The 16,020-nt window shown below is 43.8% G+C and overlaps 1 pseudogene; it reads left to right on the forward strand.

The window, feature by feature from the left end:
- The first annotated feature begins 4,315 nt into the window (after positions 1–4,315).
- Positions 4,316–5,797, forward strand: LOC129540058 (archaemetzincin-2 pseudogene; annotated as a pseudogene).
- Positions 5,798–16,020: the final 10,223 nt, after the last annotated feature.

Genomic DNA, 16,020 nt, shown 5'->3' on the forward strand with positions numbered 1-16,020 from the left:
TTACCTATTTCACTTGTCCCACAAGCCTTCCACTTTCTCCATCTGCTCCCCACCTGGCTTCACTTCCTTTCCCTCCCAGCTTAACTTCTGTCTATCAGTAGTTGTCAGTGCCTCCAACTCTTATTATTTTTCCCATCCATGACACATGCTTTTAAACACCCCACAATTTGTACCCACTCCCGGCCCCTCCACTAGTTTACCAAGCAATGCTGGAGAAATTCTATCCTTGGGACGATCAGAGATTCAAGTCCATCAGGCTCAGCAGGGACCATGGCATAGTCTGACAGTCCTACCTGTTTCTCAGCAGCTCTTCCTTCCACTGGCCTTTTCTTGTCTCAGTGTCTACCACGCTGACCACAGCCAACTGGGCTCTAAGTGTCCCTCCTTTCTCATCTTCTTAAATACCTTGTTTGTTATTCCTTCTCTTTATATCTCTGACTACTTCCTCTTCATTCATCTTTTTCTATAAAACTTATCTTATGGTCATTCTTTCTTCACAGTTCACAAACCAGGCCTCTAGTACATGCTCAATAAATCCCTTTATAAAACCAAATTTATTCAAGTATAGTTTACAAATAAAATGGACATGTTAAGTATACAGCTCATTGAGGGATCTCCCTGGTTGGTCCAGTGGCTAAGACTCCCAATGCAGGGGGCCTGGGTCTGATCCCTGGACAGGGAACTAGATCCCACATGTTGCAACTAAAGTTTCTGTGTGCCACAACTAAAGATCTTGCATGCCACAAGGAAGAGTAAAGATTCCACATGCTGCAGCTAAGACCTGGTGCAGCCAAATAAGTAAACATAAAAGATAAGATATACAGTTCATTGAGTTTTGTCAAATGCATAATCCCATGCCATCACCACCTTAATCAAGGTATAGAAATTTCCTGTCAACCTAGAAAGTTATTCCCTGCCCCTTTGTGGTCAACCAATGACCACCTCTTCTAGGTAATCACCCATTTGATTTCAGTCATCTGGCTTAGCTTTGCCTCTTCTGGAATTTCATAGAAATGGAATCATGCTATCTGTACTGTTTTGTCTGTAACTTCTTTTACTTAGCATAATGTTTCTGAGACTTATCCATGTTGTTCCTTGAATTAACATTTTGTTCCTTTTTAATGTTGAGTAGTATTTCATTTTATGGATATACTACAATCTTTTAAATCTATTTACTTGTTGGAGGCTAACTGGTTGTTTCCAGAATTTGGCTAGTAGGAATAAGGTAGCCATGAACAATTGGACACAGGTTTGGATAAAAAGTTTCATTTATCTTGGGTAAATCTCTACAAGTAGAAATGTTAGATTATAGAGTAGGTATATGTTCAACTTTAAAAGAAACTTCCAAACTGTTTACCAAAGTGGTTTTATCATTTTACAGTCCCATGAGCAGTTATGAGAATTCTAATTGCTTTATGCCTTTGCTAACAATTACTGTCAGTCTTTTAAGTTTCAGTCATTCTAGTGACTGTGAAACAGTATATATCATTTGGTTTCAATTAGATAGTATATTAAAAAGCAGAGACATTACTTTGCCAACAAAGGTCCGTCTAGTCAAGGCTATGGTTTTTCCCGTGGTCATGTATGGATGTGAGAGTTGGACTGTGAAGAAAGCTGATCGCCAAAGAATTGATGCTTTTGAACTGTGGTGCTGGAGAAGACTCTTGAGAGTCCCTTGGACTGCAAGGAGATCCAAGCAGTCCATTCTAAAGGAGATCAATCCTGGGTGTTCATTGGAAGGACTGATGCTAAAGCTGAAACTGCAATACTTTGGCCACCTCATGCGACGAGTTGACTCCCTGGAAAAGACTCTGATGCTGGGAAAGGTTGGGGGTGGTAGGAGAAGGGGATGACAGAGAATGAGATGGCTGGATGGCATCACCAACTCTGTGGACATGAGTTTGAGTGAACTCCGGGAGTTGGTGATGGACAGGGAGGCCTGGCGTGCTGTGGTTCATGGGGTCGCAGAGAGTCGGACACGACTGAGCGACTGAACTGAACTGAACTGAATGACTAATGATGCAATATACCTTTTCATGTGCTTATTGGCCATTTGTATATCTTTCTTTGTGAAGTGTCTTTTCAAGTCTTTTCACTATTTTTCTATTGTGCTTTTTAATTGGTGTATGAATTTAATTGTTTTGAAATTGATGTGTGAATTTTTATATAATATATATACAAACTCTTTGCAGAATATGAGTTACAAATATAGACTGGGATCTAGGTATATCCTAGCCCATGACTTGCCTGTTCATTTTCTTAATAGTGTCTTGATGAACAGAAGTTTTACATTTTGATTTCTCAGTCTTCATGGTTACTGCTTTCTGAGTCCAGTCTAAGAAATATTTGCTTAGCTCAAGATCATGAAGATTTTCTTCAATGCTTTCTTCTAGAAGCTTTGTTTCTTAACCTTTTCTGTTTAGGATCATAAACGATCTCATATGTTTACCCAGTTTTTTCAGTACAGGTTGTTGAAAAAGTTTCCTTTCCTTATAGAATTTCTTTGGATCCTTTGTCAAAAAAACAATTAACTACTCCCCATCAGTTCAGTTCAGTTCAGTCACTCAGTCGTGTCCGACGCTTTGTGACCCCATGAATCACAGTGCGCCAGGCCTCCCTGTCCATCACCAACTCCTGGAGTTCACTCAAACTCATCTTGATGTCTAACTCTACTTGGTTCTTTTTTACAGTTTCCATTTCTCTGCTAAGATTGTCCATTGTTTATTTATTGTGTCTGTCCCTTCCATTCCGTCCTTGAATACATTCGTAACAGCTGTTTTAAAGCTCTTGACTGTTGTGCTAGTTATCAATTTATTGCCTCTCAGAGCTAAATCAACCTTTCATGATCTGCTCTCGATAATGCATCAGACCCTTTAATCCCTATTGCTGCAATCACAATGTTAATCTTTGCCAGTAGAGGAAGCTGGGGGTCCTTTGCAGGAGAAAGTTTTATCCTGGTTCCAGTGCTCCTGTTTTTGTTCCTTTGCTCTTGTTGTATGTCTTAACCACTGGACTGCAAAGGAAGTCCCTAAGGAGCTGCATTTTAGTCTGGGTTTTATTTCCAGCACCTGGCCCTGTCCTTGGCATCTGTAAAAGTAATGAATTGGATTTCGTTTCACAGGGTGACTCCTAGGAAGACCAGGCCAAAGACCCTTCCCCAAGGGGGTCACCAGCAAAGAAGGCTCTCCCTGACCTTTAATCTTTGCCTCTTCCTGGTGCAACTGGCAGGTTAACCTCTTCAGAGGCAGTCGAGACCTCCCTCTTATCTCCTGCATCCTCCAAGTCAGCATGAAAATGAGGTCTCAGGAGACCCTTCTCCCAGGGGCCACAGCCGTGATGTATGGCCCTCAGTTGGCTCTTCCCCAAGCCTCTCCCTTAAGGAGCCTCCCTAGGAACTATGCAGTCCTCTCAAGCATCATGTCCTGCTCCTGCCAGCATCACTTCCCAGGAGAAGGCAGCTCATTTTCTCCCTGAATTCCAGTCCCTGGCACAGATAAACCCCTGGGAAGCATTTGCTGAAACTTTCCAGGCTTTTCTCAGCATGAATGCTTTACACTTCTGCAGTAAACTAGACATTCAGTGTAAGGAAAAGGAGTTGTCAGTGCCACACTGCTGCATGCTGCCAAGGAGTTCGGGGTGGGAGGTGGTGGGATAGGATGGGGTTTCTCATCTCTTCCAACCCAAACAGAAATTAGGTCCCTCACCTGAGCATGCCACCGTTCCCCCCACCCCCCCGCCGCCCCCGGCCAGCAGTATTCCTCCTCACTGGTCCACTTTCGGGTGCCCTAAACGGTCATCCTGGATTTCTGATTTGTCATTTTAGTTCATGTCTCTGCTTCTGTCCCAGTCATTCACTATGAGGACCCCACCTCTAAGACCCCCCCCATATCCAGCCCCCACAATTTACAAAAGGGGAAATAGGACCAAGGAGAAAAGGACCATGGCTCAAGGTCACAGCCTGCAGGTCTGGTGGGAACGCACTTAGGAATGCTGACTCATAGCAGGGGGCTTTGTCCCATCCACTGATCTCAGCCAGAAAGAAATGGTCTACCTGCCACTGCTGAGGGCTTATGCTGAGCGCCCTTCCCTGGGTCTTGGATGATGTGAATGGCTAACACATAAACCTTCCTGTACTCCAGGTTTCATTTGAAGTGCTGTACATACATTCATTTTAAAAAATTAACTCAGCACTGGGACTTCCTTGGTGGTCCAGTGGCTAAGGCTCTGCACTCCCAATGCAGGGAGCCTGGGTTAAATCCCTGATTGGGGGAACTAGATCCCACATGCCACAACTAAAGATTTTTTTCATGCCGCAATGAAGATGGAAGATCCTGTGTGCCCCAAGACCGACAGCAGCCAAATAAGTAATAAAAATAAAATAATTACCAAAAACATTTGAAAAACTCAGCACCCTATGAAATATATTTTCTATTTTATAGATGAAGAAACTGAAGACCAGAGCGGTTAAGTAATCTGTCCAAGGTCACACGGTGACAGAGATGAGATTCAAAGCCAGGCAATGTGGCTCCAAAATCCACGTTTTTAACTTCTGCATCATCCTTTCCTCTCAGAATAACAAACTATTGTTGGGTGAAGACAGCCCAGACAGTATTTTCTTAGGCCCAGACATGCCTGTCCTAGAAAGGTGAAAACTTCAATGGGAATCTTCCTCCCCAAAGAGGCAAGCAGTACAGCACTCTGAACAGACACTAAAAACAGCTCTCAACTCAAAGCACCCAGTGCATGTGTCAGAGTATGAGACATAACAGCATTTGATGGAAGACTTCCAGACAGACAACGGTCTTTTTGGATCCATTACTTTGCGTTTGCATCAGATTGGATCACCTCCCATCTCGGGGCTCCCCGAGACTTTGAACACCTTTTCAGTAATCCTTTCAGAAAGACACCTTCCTCTGAGAAATGCAGTACTATTACACAGTGCAATGGATCTCTTGGGAAACACCAGAATTATCCGTGAAAAATATATTAAATGACTCAAGGGCTATTTTGAAGCATTTTGCTATGGCTAGATAGTAAAACTCCTAGAACTAGTTCTTATCTCTGTAACAGAGTGTTCCTTTAGTGCAATGAGAACACATAAAACCCACAATTCATGCAGGACACATCCTGAAGTTCTTAAAAGAACTTCTGTGTTGTGAGAGTAACAGTGATCGATCTTTATCCAAGAGACTCTTAGCATTTTGTCTTTGGACAGGCCTCTTTGACAGTTGGTATGGGCAAGCTTTGCCAGGTATGGCAGTGATTTTATATCTCTATGAAGGCAAAGTGAAGAAGCTGCAGAAAATATTTTCCAAGGGGCTTTTTGGTTTTTGATAACTATTACCCTCCTGGAGTGATGTTTTGCTGCTACAACCCTGTAAGACTTTAACCCATGAGATTGGACACATATTTAGAGTTGAAGCTGCCTAATGCAAGGCTCCAGCCACTTGGAAGAAGCTGACCAGAGACCCCTCAACCTTTGCCCTGTTTATGCAAGTTGCAGAGTGCTCCTCTTCAATATTACAGAAAGATACACAGTGGATTGATGACGAATCCACTAACACACCTAGAATTACTCTGAAATACAGTCATGAGGATAATGTGAATTTTCTGGGAATTCCTTGATTGTTCAGTGGTTAGGACTCTGTGCTTTCACTGCTGAGGGCCCAAGTTCAATCCTAAGGAACAAAGATCCTGCAAGAGGCACAGTGTGGGGAAAAAAAATAAGAAGGTGAATTTGCCAAAACCAGCAGAAACATTTAAAGAATGGAAAGAGTATTCTTGTGATAACCTATAGTGGAAAAGAATCTGAAATACATACATATATATAGATAGCTGAGTACTTTGCTGTACACCTGTAACTAACACAACATTGTTACATCAACTATACTTCAGTATTGAAAAAATGAATAATAAAATGCCTTGCTATTCTCCAAAAATAGGAACCTTCAATTAGGAGTAATTAAAACAAATACTTGCATATGTGAAGAAAAAAGATTTGTGTGCAATATTTCATTTAATCCTCATCACAGCTCTCTGAAGAAGAACATACTCTTTTTTTTTAATTTATTTTAATTGGAGGCTAATTACTTTACAATATTGTGGTGGTTTTTGCCATACATTCACATGAATCAGCCATGGGTGTACATGTGTTCCCCATCCTGACCCTCCCTCCCACTTCCCTCCCCACCCTATCCCTCAGGGTCATCCCAGTGCACCAGCCCTGAGCACCCTGTCTCACACATCGACCTGGAATGGCAATCTATTTCACATATGATAATATACAGAACATACCCTTATTGAACCTATTTTTTAAGCCTCTCTGAGGCTTTGAGAAGCTGGGTAAACTGATGAAGGTCACTCGGCTGATGGGGTTAGCAATGAAGGGGACTGGAATATGCCATCGAAAACACACCACTTTCACATAAGGATCACTTTGTGCTGAACACAAATACAAAACAGCAAATGCAAAAAAAAAAAAGCCATTTGCCCTTCCCCACCTGGCTAAGAGCAAGATATTAATTTTTGTTGTAAAGGTGTCTCCCTCCTCAGTGCCAGGAAAGAGAAAGATAACTCTTGGACTCTTAATCACCAAAGAGAACCCTAGACTCTTAGCAGGACAGGGATGGCATTAAGAGGAATCTCTGAAACAAACCTTACTAAACCTTACCATCATCTGCTATTAGCTTCCTCCCATATATTTACCTTTCCACAGTTTGCCATCCTGAAAAGCCTGAACTCCTTTCTTTTGTCTAATCCCTTCTCTACAAATTTATTGTTCTTTATTAAGATGCTACATAAGGGGCTTCTCTTGTGGTGCAGTGGTTAAGAATCTGCCAGCCAGTGCAGGGGACATGGGTTAGATCTCTGGTCCAGGAAGATCCCACATGTTATGGAGCGACTAAGCCTGTGAATCATAAGTATGGAGCCCAAGGGCCCTAGAGCCCATGTTCCGCAACAAGGGAAGCCACTGAAATGAGAAGCCCGTGCACTGCAATGAAGAGTAGCCCCCACTTGCCACAACTAGAGAAAGCCTGTGCACAGCAATGATGATCCAGCACAGACAAAAATGAACAAATGAATCTTAAAAAAAAGATGCTATATAAGCCCCAAGTTCTGTTTTCTGTTTTTTGGCTACCTTTCTTGGCTTACAGGATCTTAACCTGGGCCCTGCAGTGAATGTGCTGAGTCCTCACCACTGGATCACCAGGGAACTCCCAAGCTCAAAGTTCTAACCATCCCTTTGATTTAGTCATCGTTGAGCTTCTCCCATGTATATGCATACTGCATGTATTAATCAACTCTGTTTTTCTTTTGTTAAATTTTCCTTTGTCAGTTTGATTTCCAGGGCTCTAGTTACAGAACTAGGAGGGTAGAGAAAAAGTTGCTTTCCTCTACTACAGGACTTAACCCAGGTCCTTCCTTATACGTTAAATTGTCTCTTGATTACTTACAATAGCTAAAACAAGTGTTATGTGAATAGTTGCTGGCAAGCAGAAAGTTCAGGTTTTGCTTTTTAGAAATTTCTGAAATTATTTTTCCTCAAATATTTTTTGAGTCCAGTTGGTTGAATCCGTGAATGTGGAACCCACAAATACAGAGGGCCAACTGTATGTAATAGGCCCCTTTCCTTTCTCCTGAGCAAAAGAAATAATAATGATAACAAGAAAACTGCAGGTCCATGAATGGGCATTGAGAATGGCTGTTGGGTCCTTTCATTTGCTGCTACAGGAAACCACCAGAGGGGAAAAGCACCAGTCTGTTTCTGGGAATTTTGATGGTTTTATGGTTTCTGGACATACTGAGGCCTAGGCAGTGGCCACAACAGTTTCTCAGGTAAGAGGAGACTGAAGGGAATTACTATAGAAAACAGAATGATCCTGGACTAATAATGTCTAAGTGATCATGCTAGTTGTACCCCATATGTCTTACACTTTCAACAGCAGCAGATCTGTCCAAAGTTCCACTTTTCAAAGCAGTGGAACATGTCCCAGGCCTGAGAAACTCACCTGCCAGATCCTGTTAGGATCCTGCCCAAACACTCCAGAATTCAATGACTTTGCTCTTTGTACCCAGGGAGTGCTTCAGAGAGACTGAGATTCTCTGAAGTAGGTATGTTACTAAAACTAAATGATGACTACAGCATCGTAATTTCCTTTTTACTTTTACCTAAAATTATACCTGGGTCCCACTGGGGAAGAAAACGGGCTACAAAAGGCAGTCAAAAACATCTTCACGATAACCAATCTTCTAAAGGCACATGTATTTACAGGAATTTTGTAATTCCTGTAAAAATTCTAATTATTTCGATCCTTTCACTACGGAGCAGCCGGGATTTGCTGCAATGACCTACAAGTCCAGAGGAAGCAACAGGGAACAAACGGGGCCACCGACACACAATGGATGTTCCCCGCTCCCAATCTCAGAGCGGGGGGCTGTTCCCAGACCCTCAGAGCTCATTCCCCGGCTAGCCGTGGTGGCTTTCAGTATGCAGGAGCCTACAGGTGAGTCACCGTTGACGACACGACGGGGTGGGAGTGGCATTCGGCAAGAAGACAGAAGTCGGAGCCCAAAGGAGGCTGCAAGCAGGAATTAGAATTTTCACTACGCCCGGAAAATGGAAGGGAGGAAGGCAGGAAAATGAACCAGGAACGGGACCTAATACCCTCAGTTCAGTTCAGTCACTCAGTCGTGTCCGACTCTTTGCGACCCCCATGAACCGCAGCACGCCAGGCCTCCCTGTCCATCACCAACTCCCGGAGTTCACTCAAACCCATGTCCATCGAGTTGGTGATGCCATCCAGCCATCTCATTTTCTGTCGTCCCCTTCTCCTCCTGCCCCCAACCTTTCCCAGCATCAGAGTCTTTTCCAGTGAGTCAACTCATCGCATGAGGTGGCCAAAGTATTGGAGCTTCAGCTTTAGCATCAGTCCTTCCAATGAACACCCAGGATTGATCTCCTTTAGAATGGACTGGTTGGATCTCCTTGCAGTCCAAGGGACTCTCAAGAGTCTTCTCCAGCACCACAGTTCAAAAGCATCAATTCTTCGGCGATCAGCTTTCTTCACAGTCCAACTCTCACATCCATACATGACCACGGGAAAAACCATAGCCTTGACTAGACGGACCTTTGTTGGCAAAGTAATGTCTCTGCTTTTTAATATACTATCTAGGTTGGTCATAACTTTCCTTCCAAGGAGTAAAGGAGTTCTTAATGCTGCCCTGGGGTGGAGTCTCCTGACTGCTTTTCCTGCTTCCTCTCTTACTACTGAATTGTAAGGTCTAACAACTAAATGATTTATAATCCTGTCCCACACCAAGATGAGCCTTGTTTCCCTGTGTTTTGCTCACACAGTTGCCACCCCCTGGAATGCCTTCCTGTTCCCACATCTCTTTAGCTGGCTGACGCCCACCTACTCCACAAGACACAGCACAGGTGGTCCTTCTTCCGGGAAATCTTCCTGTCCCAAGCCCATCTTTTGTCTCTCCGCAGTATTACCCAAGCACAGATCACTCACTAAATTGCCCACCTTGGATTACAGTTGTCTGTCAGTGGTCATACCTATGGATAGTTGAGTGCTCAAGCAGACCTAAGTGTTCTTATCTTTGTATCCCAGTGCCTGGCACATATTAGGCACTAAATATAAGCTGGGTGCATTAACACTGAGAGAGAAGGAATGATACAGACAAAAACGGTGGCAGCAGCTCCTTTCCCAGATGAAATGTAGCAGGGTTAGAAGAAGTCACAATTCTGGACCAGGGTTAGAGGGTTGGGTCTGGTGCACCTGCTGTGGTTGCTCTTCTAAACAAAAGCTACAAAGTCACCAAACCTGGTGGCTCAGTAGTAAAGAATCCACCTGCCAATGCAGGAGAAACAGGAGACAAGGGGTCGATCCCTGGGTTGGGAAGATCCCCTGGAGGAGGAAATGCCTACCCACTCCAGTATTCTTGCCAGGACAATCCCATGGACAAAGGAGCCTGGTAGGCTACAGTCCATAGGGTCGCAGAGAGCTGGACCCCACTGAGCGACAGAGCACACACACAAACCAAACAATAATAATGTAATAAAAGCCCCTTTCTCTTCTTATATCCTCAAGCAAATAGAGCTGGAAGGGGCCTTCATGTTGATCTCACTCAGACTGTGTCATTCAGGAAGTGTGAAAGGGAGGGCCCTGAGGGGTTGAGGGATTTGCCCTGGTCCCACAAGGAAATGGCAACCCACTCCAGTGTTCTTGCCTGGAGAATCCCAGGGACTGGGGAGCCTGGTGGGCTGCCATCTGTGGGGTCACACAGAGTCGGACACGAATGAAGTGACTTAGCAGCAGCACAGGAAGTCAGTGATGTCAGGGAGGAAATATTCTCTTTTTCTTCCACCCATCTTAGGTTCATTGTTTGTGGTCTTGCAAATTAGACTGACAAAAGATAGATTCACAAGAGGAAATGAGCAGTTTATTAACGCATCACTTGAGAGAAATCACAATGATGAGTAACTCAAAGCGTGGTTAGAACTGGGCTTATGTTGCATCATAACCAAGGAATAATAAATTTATAGAGAAGTGACAGAGAAAAAAGACTTTTTGAGTGTTTAGGCATGGAAAATTTGAGGAAGGTAAATATATGCAGGAACTAACAGAAGACAAGGGCTTGTTAGTAAAGTTTGTTCTGTGAGTTCCTCCAGTGCCACCCCTGGAATGATAAAGGTCTGGAGTCACCCCCACGGCTAACTTCTGTTCTTCCTAGTCGAGATGCGAGGGGCACATCTCTATAACTCCACGTCCTGCTTTTAGGCAAACTGGGGGAGGCCAGAGCTTTTCTTGTATCTGGTTCTTCTTAAAAGGCATGAGTTCAAACAATCTTTGTGCCAAAGTGGCATGTTTCGGGGTGGCACACTCTGCTGCCCATCAGCAGCAACGCTGGGACTAAACTGCAGGTCTCCTGATTCCCCAGTTCTGTATGGCGCTCCTGCATCATTGATTCTAGGGAGCATGAATAGGGTAACTACTACCTGGGGACAAGAGCCATCTACCCCATGAATGAGCGCCAGAAGAAAGGAGCTGCAATTTAAAGGCAAACTCCTGTCAAGAGAGGTGGGAGGGATGACAGCTGGGAGCTGCTGTCTCTCTGGAATTGGGTGGGAAGGCAGAGCGTAGATCGGCTCTGTCCAGTAGAAATGTGATCGAAGCCACAGGTAGATTTTAAATTTTTTTGGTGGACACTTTTTAAAAAGTAAAAGGAAGCATGGGAATTTATTTTTAATAACATTTTAAACTCAGTGTATCTAAAATATTTCAATGGTGATCAATATAAAAAAACACTTTGGAGATATTTCACATGCTTTTTTTTTCTTCCCCTCAGTAAGTCTTTCAAGTTTGATGTGTATTTTACTCATAGAGCACAACTGATTTTGGACTAGCCGTATTTCAAGATTTCAAGCGCTCAGTACATGGTGAGTGGCTACCATGTTAGACAGTGTAGAAATAGTGGTAGGCTATTCACTGTCCTATTTAGTAATATTAGCACCATTGGCCTGATGTAGTGTCTGAAATTCTACCACGAGCCGCCCTTATTAGAAGCATTATCTTCAGAAGGCTCCAGATACCTGCACATGTGCCCTCCCGGAGGGATAAAACATTGATCCAGGAGACTACATCATTAGCACCACCCACTTGGACACATCAAGTCTTGAAGGCAAAGGAAGGGCTGCTAAGACTTTTTACTCCCTTGCCTTGGTTATCTAAGAAGGACAAGAGCCTTACATGAAACGCTTTACTTTTAAATTCCATAAGCCTAACTGACTGCTTTGAAAGCTCCATGCTTCTAAGGTTCAGTAAAAAAATTTTCTTCTGCCCTCTTAAGGACCTTGGTGAAGTAGTCTTGGACTTTCTGCCTGGACTTCTGCAGAATTACAATACGGCAAATCCCACCTTCCTTTGTGGACCCTTTTCCCCCTCTAACTCCCCAAATCTTACCCTATCCCCTGCCTCTGGGATCCCATTCCTCTAGGATTTTGCCAGTAAATCCCTTCCCACACAATTCTGGGGCAACAGTCCAAGGCAGTAGGAGTTGCCTGAGAAGGATAAGCTGGGTTTGGAGCTCTCAATTCAAGATGAAGATTAGAAAGCTGCTTCTTGAAAACACTCAGCTGTTAAAAGCAGAACTCATTTTCTCTTTACTCTCTCTCTATCCCAAGAAGGTTATCAAAATTATGAGAAGGTACATTGTTTTCAAGGGTTATATTATAGCTGTTTTCATATTGAATGGGAAATGTCTTTTGTAAACAATTTAAGTTTTCTTGAATTACCACTTATGTTAAAAAAAAATTATCCAGAGCCAGCAGTTCCAAAGTTTGGATGTGGACCAACAAAATTTTAAAATAAACAAAAAAGAGATAGATAACCTTTAGGGGACCAAAGCTCTGTTAGGAAAAATGTTCTAAAACTTGGAAATAGGGATTATTGCTATCTTTCCTTTTAGGGTAATGCTGGGCTAATGTAGGGTGTAAGTCAGTTTTGTATCTAAGTTAGCAAACTTCTGTAAATACTCTTTCTTTTTTGCCTCTACAGAGACCTCACCCTCTCCAACACTCTGGGAACTAGCATTACTATTGTTATGCCCTGAGTCCGGTCCTCCCATACTGGTAGAATAAGACACTGGCAGCATTGGCTACATAAGCACCTATTTTTGTTCAAAAGATCAAGCTGGCAGAAGCTCATTGGCCAGTTTATGCACGCGCGGGGTTTTTCTGGGGGATTTCCCTTTTTCCTCTGATTGGCCTGATTTTTGGCGCCCGCGGGACTTTTCTAGGGAGGAGTTTCTGTGAAGTTAGCCTCCACCCCGAGAAGGCAATGGCAAGCCACTCCAGTACTCTTGCCTAGAAAATCCCATGGATGGAGGAGCCTGGTGGGCTGCAGTCCGTGGGATCGCTAAGGGTCGGACACGACTGAGCGACTTCACTTTCACTTTTCACTTTCACACATTGGAGAAGGAAATGGCAACCCACTCCAGTGTTCTTGCCTGGAGAATCCCAGGGAAGGGGGAGCCTGGTGGGCTTCCGTCTATGGGGTCACACAGAAGCGGACACGACTGAAGTGACTTAGCAGCAGCAGCAGCCTCCACCCTGTCTCCAGGAAATCGAAACTTAGGCCTAAGCAAGGTCTCAGGCCTATCCTGGCTACTCAGATGTTAGGGCTCCTAACACTGTCTTGCTGGTTACCTCATAAAGAGTTAAAGTTTGACACAAGCTCATTTTTTTATTTGCAGGAAACTCATTAACTTTTTGAAAATTATACTTCCTCAGTAAAGTTGGCAAATTTCATCATGTCAAGTAAAATGTAAAGAGAAAATGTAAACCGTTTACTATATTCATGAAAGTAAATTATTTAATACCAAAAGGTAGGAAAACTATAATGGGGGTTGAGGAACAATATTTAAATGGGTATAATCAAGGTGCTTGGCTCCTTTGAGGCGGGCTAATGAATGCAAAGCACCCCCACCATTTTTTTGATCATGCTGTACAGCATGTGGGATCTTAGTTCCCTTGGAAGCAAGGAATCCTAACCACTGGACCTCCAGGAAATCCCCCCCCAAAAAACACTTCTTTAAAAAAAACAAACCAAAAACTTTCTTTTTTATTAACAGCCTATCTCAGGTAAAACTGACATGCGATAATCTGCATCTATTTAAAGTGTTCACATTGATAAATGTCCTATGTATCCCCATCTGAAGCTCTCATCAAGCCTTCCCAGAAAGCTCAGAAGGCTAAATGGGTCTTATCTCCCAAACTGTCAATCCCAGGTTTGATCAGTGGTGGAGGAAAGGACTCAAAAGTGTCTGCCTCAATTGCTGTTAGAGCTTAGCAGTAAAAGACTGGTTAATGCTAACAATGCTTTGTCAGACCTTCAGAAGGAAAGGAGAATGCTTTGTGGACGGTTTTTCAGGGTGTGTGGGGGGCAATTTTAAGTTATTAGCTTTAATATTGGAACTTTTTAATGGAAACGACAAAAAATTTTCCATGCAATTTTGTGACCCATCAAAACAAAGTTTAATGAGAAGACAAAAAACAGAACAGGACACACTGTCTTAAAATATGGCACCTTGGCATACTAGATATTTCAAGCTGAAAGAGCTGGAGAAAACAGCATCAGCACCCTTCTGCCCCGAAACAGATCTGAAACCCTCAGGTGAGGGGTGCACTCCCTGTCCTACAGGAAAGGCGTATCCTTATCTCCGAGGACAACGGGGTGCTGAGAAGAATCCTGACACACTGGCCTGCTAAGTTTCCCCAGTTATTATGCTTAGTCCATATACTATACAGGACCGACCATATTCCTCCATGACTGTCCACTCTTCAACAAACCTAGCATAAAAATACTCAGCTAGAACTGTCACTTCAGGTCTTCATTTCCTCATGAAGGCTTCCATATCACTTAAAACGTATATTACATAAATTTGTATGCTTTTCTCCTCTGTCAGTGAAAATTTTAGACCCTGTCTGGGAACCCTGAGAGGGTTGAGCATAACTTTTTCCTCCGCCAGGCCATCCTCATAATCAAGATGATGAACAACTTTCCTTGTATCAATAATAGACCCTCCACAAGAGAGTAGTCATTTATTTGGGGGGGAACCACTGAGAAGGCAGATGCTGAGGGACCTGAGTGGGGAAGACGATGCAGGAATGGACTGGACACAAGTCAGATAAATCTAAATACTCATTCTTTAGCGAGTGCCTACTGTTTACCAGGCTCTGAGCAAACTCTAGGGAGGTTGTGTGGCCCTGGGTGCCCAGAATACAGGCCCATGGCTCAGGACTTCACCAGCAGGTGGCCAGCCCTTGAGCTCTCTCCTCCTCCCAAAGTCTAAGAGGGTCAGTGTGGGGTAACGGGGACCTTTTGGATATCAGTGGTGCTTGAGGCAGAAATCACTCCTGGAATCACTCCTTTTCCAATAAAAAGGCCATTTTAATTTCAGAAACAAGATGGAGACAGTAGGCTTGTCGGGGAAAGCTATCCACAGGGACCGCTTCTTCACTCTTGAGCGAGTGTGTTCTAATGAAAATAGAAGCAGTGGTTATTGCACACATTAATATCCCTAACAGATTCTCTTTGATTTCAAGACTGAGCCTTTGCTGCTCTGCCCCGGAGGCCAAGGGACCGGTGAGGACATGAATGTTTGGTAGAGCCAACTGTGCAGGGGGCAAGTCTGGGAAGGAGTCTGGAGGATGCCAGGGTCCTGCAGGGCAAGACAGAGAGCCCACTGGGCTTTCCTGAAAATGATGGGGGAGGGCAGGTAGGGGGAGGGGACAAGATGAGGGCGTGACTTGTGTATGGATGATTTTCTCCATGGAAACTGAGCAATGCCGGATATCTTGCTGGCTTGGCGTTACCTTCATTTTGAGAGATTAAGTGAAGAGGAAAGTGTTGTGGTTTCTCGAGCATACAAAGTGTGTTTGGTGAGAAGGACTACTGGTACCCAGGCTAAAGGCTAGATATACCCCAAATGAGGAGGGTGAGCTGTGAGTAAAGATAATGGGGTGAGAGCCCAGGGGCTGGGTGAATGGAGGTGGGAGGGGAGTAGTGGGCATCTTGGGGGCCACGGGTAGCCCTATAATGACTAGGCAGTGTGAGAGGAAGTGGGCAGTGCTGGAGGCTGGAATTACAGGGAATCCAAATGTGTGTGTGTGTGTGTGTTTGTATACAGTCATCCAACTGTATCGGTGGTAGATTGGTTCCAGGACCATGAGACCTGCATGCACATGAATTAAAATGTTTTTCTCCTGTTAATCTGTCTTGTGCTGATTTTACTATTAGCCCAGCTAAAGGTTCCTAACTTCCCTGTTCTGGGCTCCACGGATGTTCCTGTCTGTATGTTTATTCTAGTCTAGTCCCACGATGCTTGAGAGATTGACAGCTTTCACCTTACAGGGAAACCACCATGCTCTTACCATTCAGAGAGGGTTTCTGTCTCCTAAAGATCAAACATGTCTTATATGCTTCGTTCACCTAGAACACAACTACCTGGTGT

Source organism: Moschus berezovskii, chromosome 11 (genome assembly GCF_049115385.1).
Source record: "Moschus berezovskii isolate FMDL1 chromosome 11, NW_MosBer_1.0, whole genome shotgun sequence".
NCBI classification, from domain to species: Eukaryota; Metazoa; Chordata; class Mammalia; order Artiodactyla; family Moschidae; genus Moschus; species Moschus berezovskii.